General features: G+C 43.2%; 1 protein-coding gene across 4 annotated transcripts in view; it reads right to left on the reverse strand.

Moving 5' to 3' along the window:
• The window catches only part of MAP3K13 (mitogen-activated protein kinase kinase kinase 13), a 77,075-nt gene that overhangs the window by 28,478 nt on the left and 35,611 nt on the right, over window positions 1-12,986 (reverse strand). The window contains exon 1 of one of the 4 annotated variants that reach the window (XM_080604120.1): window positions 6,687-8,362. The exons of the other annotated variants lie outside the window; for them this stretch is intronic. The gene's annotated coding sequence lies outside the window, so the exon portion shown is untranslated. Of the gene's footprint in view, window positions 1-6,686; window positions 8,363-12,986 lie in introns of those variants that run through there. 4 annotated transcript variants of the gene reach the window in all.

The raw sequence follows: 12,986 nt of genomic DNA on the forward strand, positions 1-12,986 counted from the left end.
CTTTATTCAACACATTCCCAGTCTATCCTCAAATAGGTACTCAGTGTTTTTGGCAAAAGTGATTTTACAGTTGTGATGTACTTTTGTCTGTCGCTGTCTCAGTGAGAAAGACAACTCTGTCTCGCTTTCTGGTCTGAACCCTTTCTGACAGTGACAAAAATAGTACAGTATACCAGCCAAGAAATACTCATAATGGCTGAATTCAAGCTCTGTGCATCAGGCCAGCTGGAGGTTTGCTGTGCACCTTATATATTCCAACTAAGCTCATCAGAGTAGAAGTAAGCGACACCTGGACCATACCATAAGAAAAACCCATACCACACAAGAACAACAGGTTCGTCTTTATCCATTTCCTGCCTCCAAAAACCAAGGCAGGAAAACCAAGGACAGGGAAGTCTCCCTGGTACAGCCCCAGCCGGTTTCCCCACGACGTGCAGCTCACCCGCTCTCTGTGCATCAGCAGCGCACCATGGTATTTTTCTGTTCTGTAGCCCACTCCATGTTTCCTGCACAAATGTGTCATTTGAACCAGAACCCTTTGGTAAACGCTATGCTGCAGCAAGCAGTTTTGTAGCTTAACCGTATGTCGCACAAGGTAACACCAACTTATTCTTCGCACCGAACCTCTCACCAGCTGATCGCATTCTTCAGATCACCAGTTGCTCACTGTTTCAAGGACACCTGAACCCTGCGTATCTTAATGCCAGCTGCGATTTTATGAACCATCTCATCCTCCACTCCAACATCTTTTTCTGAGCCTGAGAAGTCCCACTCCACCCACTCACTCACCCTACAAAAGTTGCTCCGTATCTTTGATCACCTCTCTGCATCTTTCCCATTTCTCCTGTATCATCTTAGAGACAGGGGAGTGAAACCACAGATAGAATCCCCAGTGTGGCGCACCACAGAAGTGTACAAAGGCATAATAATCAGTTTTGTTCTTAATTTCTTTCCTAACTATTCCTCCAATGCTATCTGATGTCTAGGCGTGCTTCAGGATGCTCAGCTAACTTCCACGGATCTCATACAACCTCAAGATCTCATTCCAAAGCAGTAAAAGCCAATTCAAAGCCTAATTCCCACATACAGGATGTTAAGATTAAACTGTATGTAAACAACAGTAAATTTGACTGCCATTTTATCACCCAAGTTTGAGACCCATCTAGTACTCTCTGCAACTGCCTTGCATGTTTCTTATCCCGAAGGCCTCGCTTCTGCAGACAAATGCTTTTGCTTTAGAATATTCCTAAATGATCTGGGTAAGGGAAGCACAGGTGTAAGGAGTACGGGTAGCGCAATCTCCAGAACAGACCACCATGACAGCTTCTTTTAGCGAAAATGTTTTCAACGCTACTCTCTGTATGCCTTCTCTAATTTCATATCATTTAACCAATTATTTGTCAGTGAGAGGGGTATCCCCATTATTTTACAGCTGGTTAGTTTCTTTAAGAGTGTTGGGTAAGTAACCATGTCAAAATTCCAATAGATTGCATCGACCAGATCCCCTTTTCTCATGTCCTCTTGACTCCTCCAAAGACATTTAATAGATTCCCAGGACTGCACTTCACCTTAAAACTCTAAGCTCTGTTGACTCTTACCACTACGTGAAAGTTGTGCATCTGCACTGGCTCTCCACATAGGAATGATTTAAACTCCACAAGCAGTAGACAAATATTTAAGCTAGGAACTCCTTCAATATAAGGTCACAGATTTGTGGGAGGCGGAGAAGAGTTTGATTTGGAAGAAGAAATCAAGCATCCACTTCTTTTTGGCACAAGGAACAAACAAAGCAAAAAATCATTTTTGCGAACAAGGCAGACAAAAAGCCAATCCACCCTCCCTTGTATTCAGGAAGACCTCTTCAGCTGATTTCAGCAAAAGCTAGATTGATTCCTGTTTCACCTGCTAGCTAGCCAGCTTTCCAAAGAGCAGTTTGTGAAATAAGCAGCTTACATAACTGTGTATTTTCAGCGCTACATACATAAATGCTTCCTCTATCCTGTATAAGGTATTTTTGGATCTCCTAAAATGCTACAGTGTTCTTCCAGGGCTTTGCATTCTTCTGCTCAGAAATTGCATAATCTGATGCCACAGGAAATAAGTGATGTTGCATAATGATTCTTAAATTCACTGCAGGATTTTGGTACTACATATTCCTAATGCAAAGCAGCCCTTCTCTGTGTTTCTAAATTGAGGCCCTCGGTTTTTGAAAAAAGGATAATCTATCAACCACCTGCCCCCTTGGGACAGGGCTGGGGAGCGGAAAAAGGGGTGACAAACGAGGGACCACCTTGTACCCATCCTGTTACAAAAATTTGACTTCACCAAATTCAGCTCACGTTTGTATGCCCATTTGTGACTTCTGTTTTGGTTGTCTGCACATCTTCGACTACGGGCACATCTTCAACTATTTAACACCAGTGGTTTCAGCACAATGTTCTGATGGCTAGTGGACTAGCCTCCATCACAGGCTCATCTACACTACTGTATAACATTTAGTTAGTATAAATGAAAGACTAAACTCTGATTAACCTTTTATACCACTGATTTACTACTGGAATCTGCCTTGGATCAAAATTTAGAAATGACCTTAAGTTGCACTCATCTCTTTCATCTTTACAGCTGTCTTCTTGGTATGAAACACCTTTTAAAACCCAGTCGCTGGCTTCAGGTGCTGCTCCAGTCGTTCCCTCTCCAATCTTCTGAATTTTGCACTTTCTTACCTCATTGAAGATCCATGTTACACTACTAAATAACAGTAACAGATTAAGGGATTTAAATACCAGTATTTTACAACTACAAAATCCAGGAAAAATTTCAAGTTCGCAGACAACTTTACAGCTTTCCTGGCATTGTCATGTGAAGCTGCTAAAACTTACCGGTACTATCAATGAGCCGTATCTTGTAATTTCCCTCAACTTACAGAACTGAAACATCATATTTTCCTCCAAGGAGTAGTGTTAAGATTAATTAATGTCTGAAAGATCTTTGAGGATGAAGATCAATATCAAAGTGCTATTTTCAGGAATCCAGTGACTGAATCAAACTCTCGCTTTGATTCATGTGAAGCATCAGACTGGTCTCAGGTAAATTCACTCACACTTGTTATTATTTTTGTAGTAGATATGAATTATTCAAGATTCACAAAGCATATTTGACAAAAAAAAATACACACACAACCTTCTCAGCACTAGCAGCTTACATGATTTATACCCAGTATTGAAGTATCTAAGCAACTATCCATGAAAGTAAAAAAAAAAAATACCAACAGCCAGGGTGTGTGCAGTGCTTTGGCCCCAGCAATGCTGGGGGCAGTGCTGGAGTGCACACCTGATGGGAAGGGCATGGGAACACCTGAAGGCCAGCCGGCAGGTCGCTCAGCGGGGAAGAGGCAGCGCTGCGTTTAGTAAGCACCGTAGCACTTCCACAAGCAAAGAGGATTACTCCTCCATAGAGAAGCAAGCACAATGACTTGCTCAGGAGCCTCTATTAAGCCTGTATTACCGACACAGCGTAAGGGGTTAGAGCAACACCCGAGAGGTGTGATCCTATTCTCAGGTCACTAGAGCTTTTACGCGATGGTAACATGATCAAGACAGCACACACAACGCACAAAGTCACTCACCGAGGAACACGGAGGACCCTCAGAGGCCCTACAGGCCACATGTCCCCTAACGTCCTGCAGAGACCTTCCCAAGCCACACTCAGCCCTACGGCTCCTTCCCTCTGAGCAACTTTTTGGCTACCGTTGATAAAGTAAGGGCACCTTCTCAGGCCCAGAAGGATGGGGAGGGAAGACTTTCTATGTTTCAGTGGTACTGTGCAGCTTCATTACTGATGTTGGTGTCCTCCGCAAGGCCTGAAGGTGGCAAAGTAATGGGTTGGGGACAGGAAAGGACAAAACATCCTCGGAATGAAGAAAATGTCCAGACTGAGACCTGCATTCCTCAAGCCCACTCTGCTGGAAGAAGGCCAGCCTCTCGCCCGCACCCCACAGTTTCTCCTTCCTTCCCTCACAGCACCTCTAGCACTGAGCTAGCAACTGCCACAGAAGGAACAGCACCAACAGCTACACTGGAGGATTATAAAACCGCGTACTTTTCACAGAAAAAATCTAGTCTTCACCTTGCTCTACTCTCAGTTGTCACTAATGCCTTTGAACCCACTCCAGCAAAAGACTTTTCGGCTGAAGTTGTAAACAGGGAAAGAGGACAGAGGTCAAAATGCACGCCGAGTATTTATAGGGGAGGGAGTAAGCACACACGGTGTTGCTGCTTCCAGCCCACCTCGCTATTTCTGCCACAACTGCCAACTTGCTGTTCAATCCAAAGCAGTGTGTGTTTTAGGTGAAATATTTACTCGCCACCTCCTTTCCCCCTGCAAGAAGCACAAGTGGTTTGCTACAGAATTACAATAGCAGCATCCTACAAAAGCTTAAGCCCATGCACAGGGCACATTTGCTAAGGAGAGAAAAAAGCACCATAAGCAGGCCAGGGCTTGCTGAAGTGCCAAAGTCCTGCCTCTTCTGCAGAAATAGAGGCAACGTTGGCCTCAATTTACTCATTTTCTTTCAGTTATGACTGAAAAACTCACTGGAAGTTGTAAGGCTGCTGCCTTCCTCCACAGCTGGTATCTGAGGCGGGACCTTGGCCAAAACACTCTGTGCACAAGGAGGTTCAGGCGCCTTCCCCTGCCCACCCCAACCCCATGGACCAGACCTGAAGAAGAACCTGCTCCGACTAAATCTGTTCGTATGACTGATGCCAGACTTATTTTATTTTTATAAATAGATATATAAAAGCTTTATTTAAAGATTCTGCCATTTGGAGAAGTCCCACTATTTGAAATCTATTCCCACATCTGAACTGCAGAAAGCACAGAATGGGTACCAAATACGAACAACTCCAGTCTAATCAGTCACCTTCTCATATTTGCTGTAACAGTCATTAAAAAAAAGGAAATACTGTAAAATCTTCTTATCCTGCCTCTGCTCAGAGAAGAATCACATTTTAATAACTATCAATTGTGAAACCGCTTACCTATGAAGAGATTTTCAAATAAATAATTATTTCATTTTCTGATCCACTGGAGATAAGCCACTTACCAACTCTTTATAATAGAAGACAAAAAGGAAGGTTAAAAATACAACCAGAAAAAAAAAATTAAACCCATTAACATAATTTCACATATAATTGAGAAATGGTAAGAATGCCTACCGTATATTCTGTGCTTTAAGTTGTTTGCTAATTCCAGACACAAGGGTCAAACTGAATCCCAGCTATAAATTTAACTACCAGGCAGCAGGGGACAAAGACAAATCTGAATGATAGCACCATTCCAGATCACAAAGAATCAGACCGAGGGCCCAAATACACAAACCAAACTGGTGTTAAAACAAAAACAAACAGCCTGCTACAGCAAAATCATGATTTGTTTGATTTTCACAGCACAAGTCTGTTACAGAAGCCGAGGTTCAAAGGGTTGCATCTCTCTAGAAACAAAAACGCACATACATTTGGGAAACAACAAAAAGGAGAGTACCAGAAACTTTTAAACATATCTGCATTCCAGGATATCCCAAGATGTCTATGACTACACACACAGCAGTTACTGCAAAAAGTGCCCATCTTTGCAAATCAGACCAGCCATATCTCTCTTGTTTCACTTATCTATTTATTTTTCCTCAAATATTTCCATATTTTCTCAAAATTAACAATCGCTAAGTTCCTTCAGTTTCTCCTATGGAAACAGACTGCCTATCGATAAAATCAGCATATCCAAACACACGGGCCTGATGTCATCTTTCTCCAGATCAACTTAAAATACCCAGTTTTTCATTTACTTGAGAGACGTCTGGCTTGGTATTATGTAGCTATTGCAGCACCCGACACTTCCCCCCCCAGTCTCCAAAAATAAAAATAAAGAATGGCTCCACTCACTTCACTGGGAGAAAACATGACATCATGCCCCATTCAGGTAAGCAAGAACATGACAAATCTTGCCCCAGTGAACAGTATCACTAATTGGAATGGTACTCCCAGCTTCCTCATCTATTAGGAAAACAGGGTAGAAATCATGTGTTCAGTACAACACAGACAACACAAAGTGCTATTTGCAATAATAAAGGAACAAATTCCTACCAGGCTGATAAAAACACAGACATCTCTACACCACCTCAAAAATGGATTTTAATTATTTATTACTGTACCACAATAGAAGAATCAATTGATTAGCCCACAAGGAATAAATTCTGATTGTCTAGAAGGCATAAATATATATATAATATCTACATACACACACAATTCTGCTTCTTTATACTGTCTTTAGTAATTCTTATGTCATTCCCTGCATATTCCATATATATCCATTCTCCATTGCTATTCCCTCCTTCCCCTTTAAAAGGGGGGCACAAGAAGATAACGTGCAAAATTGTAACTGAAAAATGTCTCTCTCTCAGACAAGCAAAAGGACAGGACAGCTATCAGATTTACAGGCAGTGATGGATAAATTAAGGTTGCATATTTCCTTATCCTTTCTCTCAGCATCATTTTTTCAGCCCTTTCACATCACAAATGCAACATCCATCTGTCCTTCTGAAATAAATGGCGAAAGGGTAATGCTGACCATTAAACGCACACACAAATGCACACACGCTTCAGAGAAGACATTTTTGACAAAATACTTACAAGGATTAAGGTAGCCTATGTGATGCTCCATTTTCTTGCTTTAAAAAGATGGAAGGCAAAAAAAAAAAAGGAAGTGTTGCAAAATAAAAGGAAATTCCACCCACACAATCCTGCAGCCTGCTGCAAAGAAGCACAGAAGCGTGCTGACGTCACGGATTCATGAATGGATGTAAATCGGGCTGTTTCGAGATTCGGCGGAGCCGGCTGGGGCTGTGCAGCGAGGGGAGCAGGGGGGCAGCCAATCCACGCGGGCACCGCCAGCCGCCTCCTGCCAGCGAAATCTGGGCACCGCACAGCCCGAGCCCACCGCCGAGCCGCCCGAATCGCGGGGCGCCCACCCGGCCCCGTGCTACGTGTGCGAGGCGGGGAGATGCCACCGAAAACAATTTGCTCATAACCGAGGCCGCGGGGTAAAATGGCATCAGTGCTGCCATTCCACGGGAAGGACCGGGCGAGGACATCCTCTGCTGCCTCCAAGTCACCGCTCCTGCGAGTTTCTGCCCCTGCGTGCAGCTCGGATAACAACAGCAGATCAAATAACAGCCATCTGTTAGATGAATCAAATGTATTTAGTAATCAGAAAAGGGGTTTATTATCTCTCTGGCTTTTTTGAGGATTTCAAACCCTGGGAATTATTAAAATAACTAAATATAAGCATGTACTGGAAGGAAGCCGCAGGGAGAACAATAGGAGGCTTGTATTTGATTAGCAATGCAAAAGCACCAACAAAATAAAAATAGGAGCACTAACAAAATCACACATTCAGCCCTCAAACATTCACAACAGCAGACAGACAGGCTCACAACGTCAGAAACATTTAGAACCAAAAATCAAAGCGTGCACGGTTTGACACATGCAGCTACGTAACAAATGGTGGGCACAACAGGGCGGTCATCCGCACAGCAGCCTACCAGCCATTTTCATTTCATTTTCATTTCTATGCCAGTGCATATGCTTCATTCTGCACACCGGATGCGAGGACACACTGCGTCAGTTTGGACGCTCAAGTAGATGCCACTGTCCTGGTGGAGGCACACAAGGGCAGCTATGGTTAACTTGGATCTGGACAGACAGAACACAAGTTCTGCCTCATTTCTGTCTTTGAAATAATAGGGAAGGAGAGGAGAGCTGAGCATAACCAGGAATTATGGTCAAAGTTTGAAGAAAAACCTAGGCTGCCCATTATGCAACTACACCACCTTGGGGTTTACCACAACTCATTGGTGTGATCTCTTGAGCTCCTACCCAATTTGTAGCCTTCCAGATTATTAAGAACCAGAATTTTGGTATTTTCACCACCCCTTTTCCTAGCAAGTAAGAAGCAACTAAGCCGAAAATCAGATGTCCCAAAACTTACTCTGTAGAGCAGAGCATTTTGAGAGAACATCTGAGACGTGCTTATATGAGGTGATAAGTTGGTGTTCGCGTGTGTTAGGACAATGGTTTATTTCATTAGGGTGTCTTTGACTCAGCAGACAGCCAGGACGGTGCCAGCTGCTCCATGCTAAAAGACCCCGGGTGGGTCTCACAGGGCTCTACACCTGCCCTCAGCACATCGTCTCTTAGCAGCACCGCAGTGTGGGAGACGCAACCACCCCAACCAAAGAGTTGCTGCTATGAATGTATTAGTATGCTCTGAATTTGAGTTTTGATTTGGGACTTTGGTTTTTGAATGGACCTTTATAAAGCTGACCAAAGAAAATTAACGCAAATCTCGTTACCTACTTTCAAGATCAAAAAGAGCACACATGAACTTTTGCTGAGGAGATCCGAATAAGAAATACGTCTTAAGAGCCAAAATTCACAAAAAGCAAATCATGAGGTTTCTACCCAGAGAATGCACCTGCTACAGATTGAGCAGTACTATACAAAGGGAGAAGCAGGGCTGAAGGCAGAGCGACACGTCTCCACGGGATCACTTCGTGCCACGGTCTCTCACCCAGCAGCACATGGTTCCGTAGCTCAGGGGACCTGCCCTGACCTCCTGCCTTCCCTTCGCCTCCAGGGTACCACGTCCTGCATATGGCTTGCCTCACACTGCAGTGCAAAAACAAGAGCTTCCAGATTTCAGTGGCACTTTTAAACAAACAGAAATGGGAATTACTTTCTTACCCTAAAAAAAAAAAAAAAAAAAAAAAGTAGGAGGGTGGGGGGTAGGGTAAATTCAGGATCTCAGGATCCAGAAGGGGAGCACAGTACCACATGCAAGAAGCGGAAGAAAAGGAGAAACAGTGCCACAGAACTAAAAACTCAGAGAAAAAAAATGAATTTTCAAAGGTTTCCAAAGGTTAATTGCAATGACATTTAAAAAGCGCCCACCAGGGATAGTACGTGGGAACAAAACCCCAGGAAGACACCAGTAGAGGAAAAGAGCCTGCACATATAACTTAAGATTTTCTTTTCCATGGTGACTTGGGTCAACGTACCAACACTCAATTTTGTCCTTGACTTAACAGAGCAGGTTAAAATTTTCCAAATACAAGTACCTGAATTTAATCCAAGATAACTACCTTAACTCAGTAGGAAAAAGAAAAAACAGTCATTGGCCTAAAACTGATGGCTCCTCACAAGATTATGTCGGTAGCCAAACAGCATCATTAGAAAACAGGATGGCTACAACCAGTTACATATTTTAATAATGTACATTGGATACCACTTACGCATCAAAAGCTAACTTCAAGTTGATCTGCGTTAGAATTTCCCCCATTCTCATTCAGACAAGAACATTGGCAAAAGCAGGGAAATCTTTATGAAGCATCAGATGCCCAAACATGACTCTATGGGTAAGTTCAGTTCAGTATTAAAGAGAAAAAGGAAAATAAAAAATAAAAAGAAATATATAGAGCATGACAAGGGTATAAGCTACTAAAAAAACCCAAAGTTCATAAGGGAACATACAAGTGGTGGTGACACTTCACAGGTAGGAGGATTTCCGAAAGGATATTTGAGTAACTAAATAGGCCATTAGGAATCATAGCAGGCAAAGCCAGTGCTAATGGGTGCAAAAGGAAAGCTAGAAGCATTTAACAAATATCTATTCACTATATTTGAAAAAGGCAGGATAATTAAGCACTTTCAAGCCAATTAGTAAGTAATAGGAATGGTATACAGCATCTGCTAGGCATAACATTTCAAAGCCGGCACATCATATTAATTTGAGCCCGGTCCTAAAATAATCATTTAACACTTTCTCCAATCCAATGACCTTCAATTTTAATAAACTGGAAAACTACTGAAATCGCAGAAGACTGAGAACAACAATATTATGCCAATAGTCAAAAATAACATAAGCTTGCTATCTATAGGCCTTGGTAATTCGATGTTGATATGGGGCAAAAATCTTAATTCAGCCTTTGACTGGAAAGGATGGTTCTGCTGCATCAGACCAAGGGCCCATCCATCCCAAGGTCTCCATCCCCAATGGCGCCCAGTAACAGACACACAGGGAAGCAGGAAAAAATCAAAGCAAATGGCATACTCCAGTAAAAATCAGAAAATTAGAAATGAGATTCAAGTGACTCAAAGGCTAATCTCATAACTACATGTGCATGAGGCTGTTTATAAATCCACTCTGCACACATTTGGAGGTAACAAGAGGGACTCCGCTGTGAAAACTTCCTACCTGCATGAATAAATAGGTGAAGTGAGGGAGCAAATGATTGTTGAACAGAGAGCCTAAGTATTTGCATAGATAAGATGTCTGGAGGGACATTTTATTGTCAAGTCCGGAAACCTGCAAGATGTTTGATGCACTCCAACCCCGCAGGTATACGTTCCCCTTCCGAATGGCCTAAACTTCAGTGGGGGGGTGGGTGACAGGAAGAAAGAAAAATTTTTTACTTAAACCATCGGAAGATCTTCAGTCTCTTCAAGTCTCAGAGCCTAGTGCTGGCGGCCAAGGAGTGATGGAAGGGGGGAAAACTGCAGAGAGAAAAAGCCCAGAAGCGGGGCAAGTACAACATCCTGTGAACAGGCAAGCTACGACTGGAGTCAGGGGCCCTGTTTACAAGCCCAGCTTTACAGGGGGTCAGTTCACAACAGGACGGCCTGTGATTACAGACCCCGTTCCTGCCTCGCTGAGGATGAGCATCCCCTGGCCGAGGGGCTGCCTTTGGGGTAGGATGAAAGCAGGGTTCCCGTTCCGGTGACCCCGCTGCTACAGGCGCAACAGGGCTGCCCCTGGAACAAGCCCCGGGCCCTCTCAGAGCAGAAACGTCGGCGCTCTCTCTGCTCACGCAGCAGCAGCACTTGGAGCCCCAGGGAGCCTTCCAGGTCTGTCCAGCAATGAAAGCAGGGAGCTGGAGATGGCTGCAAACTCAGATATGCAATGCTCTGAGAAAGACACCCACATCTTCAAAGTCTCTACCCAAAAACATACAACTAAAGGGAAGGAAATGTGTTTATTTTTCCCCTTGGAGGTCATTTGCAGAAATCCTTGGCAGAGGCCCTGTGAGAACAGCAGATCTATTTGTTCAGGGAAACAGCCATAAAATAGTGATTCTCCCAGAGAATGCTTCAAAATGAAGTCTTCCATAACAATAATTAACATTAACAGAACTGCCAGCAGTAAGAAATGCTGCAAAAGTAATAAAATTAAGTATGTATAATTAACAGCTATAAGGGACGCTTTCAAAGCTGAGTGAGCTACAGTCACCCTTCCTCTCCCACACTGGGAGCCTGCAAAACACTGCTAGGAAAAAATGAGATCCGAGAACGAAGCCTCGGTACTAGTGCCATGTGGGAAGAAAAGTCCTAATAATTTAAGTTATTCCCACAAAGAGGCACTGATCTGCCCGCGCATAAATGGGAAGCTATTGAGGAATTAGTGAAACCATATGGGAGGTTCTGTTCAGAGGAAGAAAATCACCTGCACAAATATAGTAACAACTGCTGAGCAGCTGGTCCGTAGATAAGGATTTGGGGATAGAGAGGATCACAGACTGAGCACAAATTATAAACATCAAGTTGTGATAAAGAAGGCACCTTTATACAGTGACAGGAACACAAATTTGAGAGAATGGAAGAAACCCTCATGGTCTGCTCAGTTCTGGTCAAGCCTGTGATAAAGTCCATTTTGGGGTGAGGCTTGCCAAGAAGGAGAACCCTGGACACAAGTACGAGAAAGGCCAGAGGGTTAATGAAGTGAGCTACAAGGGACGAGTGAGCTGACTGAGGTTGCTCAATGTGAACAAATTAAAAGGAGAAGAGAAGATTGAGATATAAGGGTCCTTAAATATAGTAATGGTTTCTGCAGAACAACAGAAAAAAAAATATCCTCCACCTCTGCGGTAAGAAGGCGTACAGGACTCAAATTGCAACAAGAGACGTTTACTTCAGTTGGAAGAAGCTTTCTAAGTGGTAAATACAGCACTAACCTAAGGAAGTCTCGTTGCCTCCTGTATTAGAGGGTAAATGAAAAAGACTTTGCAAGAATTACCCAGCAATAACGATGATGCATTGAGGCAAAGGGTCAAGATGATCTTCTGGAACCTCTCGGGCCTCTTTTCCTATGAAGACAGTGAAATACTGAAAGCTTTGCAGCAAGACCAGAAGCTAAAAAATTAATCTGATCTTTTGCAGTATGAGGTCTTGCCGAATTGAGTCCTTCCAGCCTTGCTACTGTTATACAACCTCTTTGAGGAATATTACTCAGATTTATAGCAAAAAAACTACAAAAAACGTTGAAAGCCCATTAAGACAGCAGAATTCAAGCATTTGTAAGTTAAAGACTGACAGAATAAGGCACTATTTTTAGTATTAATAGTTGTCTGTAGTTTTGTGATAAAGTTCCTTCAAGAACAGTTGATCAGCCCTATGCAAATACTCTTAAGACACATAAAACCTGCTCAGCATCTTCCTCCCAGACTAGTGCCAGTCATGAAGCTATCAGTAGCTTTTTTGTTAGAGCTCGCTGCTGCGGGGGGGGGGGGGGGGGGGGGGGGTTGGGTTTGCGCCTCTTACCCAAGACATTTCTTCTGTTCCCCTACTGCTAACTACAGCCCCCAGGATATGCCCCTCTTGATTTGTCTAAGGAATAAGCACAGAATTATTCACTTTACAAAGAGTGATGACAACACCTTAAACATTTCAAATCATGTTTAACAGGCTTTTGGTCCAGAATATTTAGATGAAGAGCATTAAACTTGTCAGCAGCGACGATTTTGATCCTCGTTTTCAAAAGCAGTGCTGGACAATGCCAAACCGTTGGTGTGTATCACCCCAAAGCAGGGCCTTCTCAGGAGATGATGCGTGGCATACCAAATACTTGCTTTATGAATTAAGTCATAGAGCTGTCCCTCA

This window comes from Anser brachyrhynchus (assembly GCF_964034855.1).
Source record: "Anser brachyrhynchus genome assembly, chromosome: 9".
Taxonomy (NCBI): domain Eukaryota; kingdom Metazoa; phylum Chordata; class Aves; order Anseriformes; family Anatidae; genus Anser; species Anser brachyrhynchus.